Raw genomic sequence first — 7,759 nt, 5'->3', positions numbered from 1 at the left:
TAAATGGAGACAAAATAAAGGAATGTCATTGGAAACACATGTATTTGTGTACATTATTTCATAGTCAGATGTGACTTAAAGAAACTTTAAGCCTATATTTTTGAATATTGTTTAAATGATATTTTATCTGATATACACATATTATTTTTTTCAAGTTAACATAATTTTTAAAGCTGTAAAATATTACTATTTCTGTTAACATGACTAGCAACCTCTAATGCAAAATAGTTCTAGATAATGGCACAAACCTAATTGCAATAACACAGTCAAAGGAATTAATAACTAATCAAATAACGTTCCACTAATATATCCATAGTCCAAAAGATTTTTAGATGGTTCCGTTCCACATGAAAGTCCTTCTGGAGACACACACTTCTCAACCAAAATCGCAATCCACACAACACCCTCTTGTGGTTACACTTGCATCAAAGATTCTTGTATACATCACTTTTCAAAATGGTCCAGACTTCTCTTTTGGTAAAGGAATCCACCTCTTATTGCCACCTTTTGTTCTCAGGTTCACTCTCAAAAAAGTGAAAACAACAACAAGAGTTGCAATATGGTATAGTATGCAATACTATTTGAACTATCTGTAAGATCCCATTGAAAACCGAAGGGGTGTGAAATTTTCTTAAGGATATCCCAAGTATATTATTTTTTCACACACTCTACGGGCTAGATTTACTAAAGGGTGGTTTGCTCAAACCACTACTTTTTGGCTATTTTTCCGGCAGTTTTGAAACCGACGAATTTACTAAAGCCCAAACCACCAATAAAACAGGCAGAATAGGCATTTTTCAAAACCACCACTTTACAAGCCACCATCCTGATTTTAACAATGATGAACATATAAACAGTCAAATTTACTAAGCTGGGGTTTGCAAACCCACCGCACAACAGTCATCTAAACAGCCAAAATAAAAGATGTGGCTGTGAGTGGCGAGATTGCTCAAACTGAATGCTGTTTCAGCTATTTTGCCATTCAGAACATAAGAGAAAGCACCATTGACACTTAAATTATTTGGGCAATCATTATTTTTTGATTAAGGGGCAAAATTAATTTAATATTAACTTATGAGGCAATTTTTTTAAATATATATTTTTTTAAGGGGACAACATTATAGCATTATATTATGTGGGAAATGTGAATATATAATATTATTTCAAATAAAAGGATGGAATAGGGTACAGTGCTCCTAGTGGGATGTTGAGAGCTGCCAGAGGAGATAAGGAAACCCCTGTCCCTATAAACAATTTAAAGTGAGGAATTTCTCGGCGCTGGGTGTAATATAATGTGAGATGATTTATTCAGTTACAAATAAACAAACCATTTCTGGCCAGAACATAAATAACACACAAAATGTCAAACAGGAGAATATACACATATAATACATTGTAAATACTGTTGTAAAAACAATGGCAAAAGTATATAGGCAAAGTCCTGTGTAAATATCAGGAACTGTAACGGTACATTCTCCTATGAAGTACTGTTTGCCATTTTTTGTGTTATTTGTGTTCTGGCCAGAACTGGTTTGTTTATTTGTAACTGAATAAATCATCTCACATTATATTACACCCAGCACCGAGAAATTCCTCACTTTATATAATATTATTAACTGATTGTTAATGGTAGATATAGTTATTTATGTTGCACAATTTGTCATTACATATTGCCTGAATAATATAATTATTAAATATTGCTCTCCCCTTAATATAATGAACATTTTTCCCCTCATAAGTTAATATTAAATTAATTTTGCCCCTTTATAAATAAATAAAGATTGCCCAAATAATTTAAATGTCAATGGTGCTTCCTTTTATGTTCTGAATGGCAAAATATTTCAAACAGCATGTTTGAGCTATCAAGCCATTCAGAAGCAGCTATTAAAACTGCCCTGTCCTGTATTTTGGATGGCGGATTTGATGGCAGTTTTAACCAAACCGCCGGCAGTTTAAGTTTTTCAATCCGCCATATATCACCATTCATTTTAAATTATAGCTTTAAACCGCCCTATAGAAAATGCGGCAGTTTGGAACACTTAGCCGCCCGGCGATGGATGGCGGTTTCAAACCGCTATTAAACACGATTCTTAGTAAATCTATCCCTAAGAATCCTCCAATGTGCTCCAAAGCCTGTGTCACACATTCCCTCTAGTAATTGCATTTATATCAACATCTCATCTAGTGCATTACCTTCTATAGTATTATTATTATTATTATCATAGATTTGTAAGGCACCATAGTGCTCCACAGCGCCATACAGTAGGGAAAACAGTACATACATAAAACAGGGACATACAAGGTAGACAAAATAAACGCAGACATGAAAACAAAGGGTATAATTGACCCTCCCCTCTAGAGAGCTTACATTCTAAGTTTAGGAGGGCACAGCTGAAACAAGAGGAGCAAATTTGGTTCAGAGTGGAGATTGGGACAGTTTTGAGGGTGCATTAGTGTGAATAGTGTTATCGGGGATAAGATCTCCTCTAACAAAAAGAGATGGGTTTTCAAAGAGCGCCTAAAGATTTGAAGGCTGCGGGAAAGTCTGATTGAGCATGGTAGGGAATTCCATAAATGTAGAGCAGCATACGAGAAGTCTTGTATGCGGGAGTGAGAGGTGCTTACCAAGGAGGAGACAAGGCGAAGATCAGAGGTAGATCTGAGAGGGCGGGAGGGAGAGTATTTTGATTTGAGATGTATGCAGGGGTATTGTTGTTGAGGACATTGTAGGTAAGGGTGAGTAATTTGAATTTGATTCTGGAGGACACAGGGAGCAGTGTAGGGATTTAAAAAGTGGTGCAACAGATTTGGAGCGGTGTAAGAGAACAATCTTTTCAACAAACATGTTTAATGCTTTAAAATACACTCACTTTGGTTAAAATAAAAGAATTAATTAATAAACAGATATATCAAGTCTTTTCTTCCAGAAAATACAAAAGTATAGAAGCAAAGATAACTATGTAGTCCCAGGATCTCCCATTCGTGTTTTATATACTGCTTTTCAATCCAAATGTATGGAATCCTTATTCCACCTTACTCTCCCAGTTAACAAAGCATTTCGATCCTAACTTAAGGACTATTTCAAGGCATCTTCACAAGTGTAGTGATACTATTGATCTGGATAGGCTGAATTTGGTGTGTTTGTATTAATTAAGGCTAGCAACCTTGCCCACATTGTAATCTCCATGGTCAATGCCAATATGGTTTATATAGCCATATAGTGGCAGTTGAACACAGGTCAGTAAGATGCAAAGTACAAACTACATATTAACCAGAAATCAGTGCCATGGTGTGCATGCATATTTTTCTGCCTAGTTACCATTGTGCCATTTTTCATAACTGGGCATATATCATTTTCTGATGTTTAGAGATGAGCCACTTCTAAGAAGCTGGAAAGTTCTGGTGATGCAAATTTTGAGTCTGCTTTTGTTTCATCATGCACTTTGCATTTTATTTGTAAATTTAGCATTACTTATTTCACATAATTTGTAGTCTATAAATAGAGCTGGATCGATGACTGTCAAATCATTCTTCTATACAGTGTTATTGGAGTATAATAAGAGATGTTTGTTTCAAATAAAAATGATAGAGGAATTTTGGAAAGAACAAAAATAATAAGAAGAATTCTGTGCGGAACACTTAAGGCCAAATTCCAAGATGTGTAACATTTTGCAGCCAAATACAGAACAAGGTGAAAATTCTGATGAACACATTTGAAAATATTGCTTATCTTTACTTTTGTTCAATATGATGACCATAGCTCAATTAGAGGATACTGTATCAGGTGCTGCAAAACATTTCAGTTTGTAACCTCAGAACTGGTCTACACAAATGTTCCTGTCTACTACCATATAAAGCTGTTTTGTGGTGTCTCAAGATTGGTGGGGAGATACTATAGGCATAACACACAAAAAGCCCAAATCCTCTATTTTAAAGGGAATATATATATATATATATATATATATATATATATATATATACAAGTTAACCCGTGCATGATACTCATGCATTCTAGTCAAATCAAGCTACTTAAGGTGTTAAAAAGGTTCTTGTCATGCATTTGGGCCATAGCCCAGGCCTCCTCAGGGGAAGAGCGTTACTTCCCGACGTAAGCGCCCTTTTTTAACGTGGTTTTGTCCACATGTCACCACCTCATCATTCTTCTCCATCACCTCATCCTTCATTTTCATCGCCACATCTATCCAGATGTCTATCCAGACACAGGGATCTCTCTCAGCGGTCCTGAGTATCACACTCCTCTCACTCTGTCACCCCCGGCAACCACCAACCACTCCCAACTGTCACCCCCGGCAACCACCAACCACTCCCCACTGTCACTTCTCCTTCAAGAAATATATATATATATTTTTAAAATCTTTATAAACACTTTTAACAATTAACAAATTAAATTAACAAATTAAAAACATCTTAGTATACCAAATTTCAGCCCTTTCTGAATTTTTTTTTCCACACACACTAAGTTTAGTAGGTCAGTGTATAACTCCGCCCAGCAGGTGGCGCTGCAGCTTGGTTTAATTTTTTCCACACACACACACACAGACAGACTAACACACGTCACTAAGCATTTATATTATAGATATATATATATATATATATATATATATATATATGAACATATATAACAAAATAGGAGGATTAGTGGCGCCAAATAGTGTAGTGTCCTCTGATAGATATTTCCCAGATCACCAATATTGTAATATATGCGTACCGGAAATGAGGACTTTAAGGCTTATCAGGTAATGCTGAGTAGAACAATACCGCACAGCTTCCATAATCTCCAACCATATGCCGATGTATAGTCAGAAAGAAAAACCAAATGATAGAGTAGTATAGTCAAAACACCAGTGATATTGCAATACAGAACACAGAGTACCAACAATATCACTGGTGTTTTGACTATACTACTCTATCATTTGTTTTTTCTTTCTGTCTATACATCGACATATGGTTGGAGATTATGGAAGCTGTGCGGTATTGATTTACTCAACATTACCTAATAAGCCTTAAAGTCTTCATTTCTGGTACACATATATCACAACATTGGTGATCTGTGAAATATCAACCAGAGGACACTACACTATTTGGTGGCGCCAATATTCCTCCAATTTTGTTATATATGTTCATTCTTTGACCGGAGAACCATCTGGAATTATAGAGGAAGGCTGCCTCCTCTTATGGAGAAAGTGTATATGATTTTGGACGTTATTAATATTGACTCACAATTCTGATTTGAGCGCCATTGTTTATTATTTATTTTCTTTATATATATATATATATATATATATATAGATAGATAAATAGATGGATATTTATATATATATATATATATATATATATATATATATATCTATCTATCATCATCATCAACTATTTATATAGCGCCACTAATTCCGCAGCGCTGTACAGAGAACTCACATCAGTCTCTGCCCCATTGGAGGTTACAGTCTAACTTCCCTAACATATACACACACAGACAGAGTGAAAGAGATCTGGATTTAATTAAAAAATGGGAAAAATATGTAAAATAATGTAATTTTAAGCTGTTTTTGCTCCAGTAGTACTATTTATAGCATTAACATTAATTTCCAGTCGTTTCAGTCTATTTTCTAATGATCCCTTCACAACTGTCTCAATTTTCACCAATTCTAGCCAAAGTTTGCAGCAAGCTGTCTTAATGAAGGATTTTGTAATTTTGCCATCATTGCATTTGCTTTCTCCGATTCAATTAAAAAAATAATGAAACTGCATAGTGTTCATATCTCCCTTTCATTGCATCCAATCCTCCTTTTCTTGTTCAGACTTACTATTACTGTAACTGAATAAATAATTATCCACACAGACACCAATGTAAATTTAGCAAAATGTTACAGTTTTTATTTAAACAAAAATGGTGGCAGAGAGAGCAATGTGAGTCAGATAACAACTAATACCAAAACCAAACAGTGAAAGGTCTAATTGTCATTAAACCACTGGTCCTAGGATATAATCCTTTACAATGTTACGGCATCCTAGTAACTGTCATAAGCTTTTAGAACTAGCAGGAGAGGTCTTCAACTATAGCAGCCGCCTTTCCTGTAGAGTTGGACGCACTCACAGGTACTCTGATATCCCTAGGACTTAACTCAATGTAGTAAAAGTTTATGAGCAGCAACTGGTAGCACAGAGATAGGAGCAACTGGGCCAAGAGCATGCCATCCCACCTCCACTCAGGAGGCAGCAATAATTAAATTATAGCCATGCTCCCCAGCTGCCTGCTACTAGCAGGGATGCAGCAGCAGTGTGAGGCTTCCCGGTTGTCCTGGTGTCAGAGTCAGTACACCCCTTCTTGGGGACTGCCTCTGCTGCAAGTCTGCGGCAGTCCGCTAACACCAGGGTTGAACAAAGCTTACACCAGGGGAATGATTTTTCAGCCCTCCCTCCTCATAAATAGGTACGAGTCCCCTGGTTTGATTCAGAAGGGCAGCATTACGTCACAGAGCATGTAAGTAAAACAAGGTAGGGAAATCCCTGCTCTTGGAAATCATTGAATACTCTGGCAATGTATTGTATTGTGTGCGTAGTCTTTGAAGTCTTTTAGTATGGCTGCAGGCCACTTTCGTCAGGCCACCTTCCTCTCTCAGCATCCTCATTTATTTATATAGTGAAAAGGAAAGGAAAGACCTGCTCTTGGCAACCAATGAATACTCTGGCAATGTATTGTAATGTGTGCATAGTATTTGAAGGCTTTTAGCATTGATAAGTTTAGTAACTTACCAGGAGAAGCAGAAACAGATGCTCACATCCAATTACAAAGCTGATGTCACACAATATGGAAAAAGCATAAGAACTATAACACCTAGACACACAAGACATATCTGTCTGTGTCTCTGTACCCCCCAAAATCCTTCAAACATGACAGAACCCCTACACGCTCTGTAAGGCAGCAACTCAAAGCCACCAAACAAAAAAGTACATACCAGTACAGTCACCCTTACATGTGACTGTACAGTGTTAGTACACAATATAATAATGTAATGAAGTATCATATACACAAGGGAGAATAGTGTGTTCAAAGTTGTTGATAAATGTGAAAATCACATTTTCCATATAAAATATAATTATATACACACAAATACAACACACAAATTAAATTATTTGCAATGACATTAAATACAAAAATGTGTTGTTCTCTCACTTAGAAATTAAATGGGAATCTTCTTTCCTGCGGAAGCCCAAATGGAAATATCAATTATATAACTACAATAGACAATTGCGACTTCATAACACAGAGCCACACTCATGTATTAAGTACAGCAAACTAGAGCAGTCAATCAGCAATCAGTCAATCAGAATGGCTAGGTAGTGCTGCTGATCATCATTTTCATCACCATCATTGCATCTCCTTGCACCAACCTTTCAGCATACACATGCCCCTGACAGGGGTACATCCTACTTAAGTCATAATTAAGTGAGCATGTCCTTACTGTACTTGGCCTAAACTTGCCCGTCCTGCTACTCTCCCATTCCATCCCTCCAAATGTAAGGAGGTGTAAGTATTGTTTTGCATACAATACTCATTTTATGTTGTACATGTGCACAGTTTTTGTGCACATGTACAACATAAAAAGAGTATTCTATGCAAAAGTTTATTATATCTACATTTAGAACACCAGGAAAAACCCATTTGTGTTTTTCTTTACTTCATTAAAGTGTAGGCTTGTTTGTTATGAACTCCATGCATAAAAATTACTTGTCTCAG

The sequence above is a fragment of the Mixophyes fleayi genome, chromosome 3 (assembly GCF_038048845.1).
Source record: "Mixophyes fleayi isolate aMixFle1 chromosome 3, aMixFle1.hap1, whole genome shotgun sequence".
NCBI lineage: Eukaryota > Metazoa > Chordata > Amphibia > Anura > Limnodynastidae > Mixophyes > Mixophyes fleayi.
Note: the sequence above shows the minus strand (reverse complement) of the source record.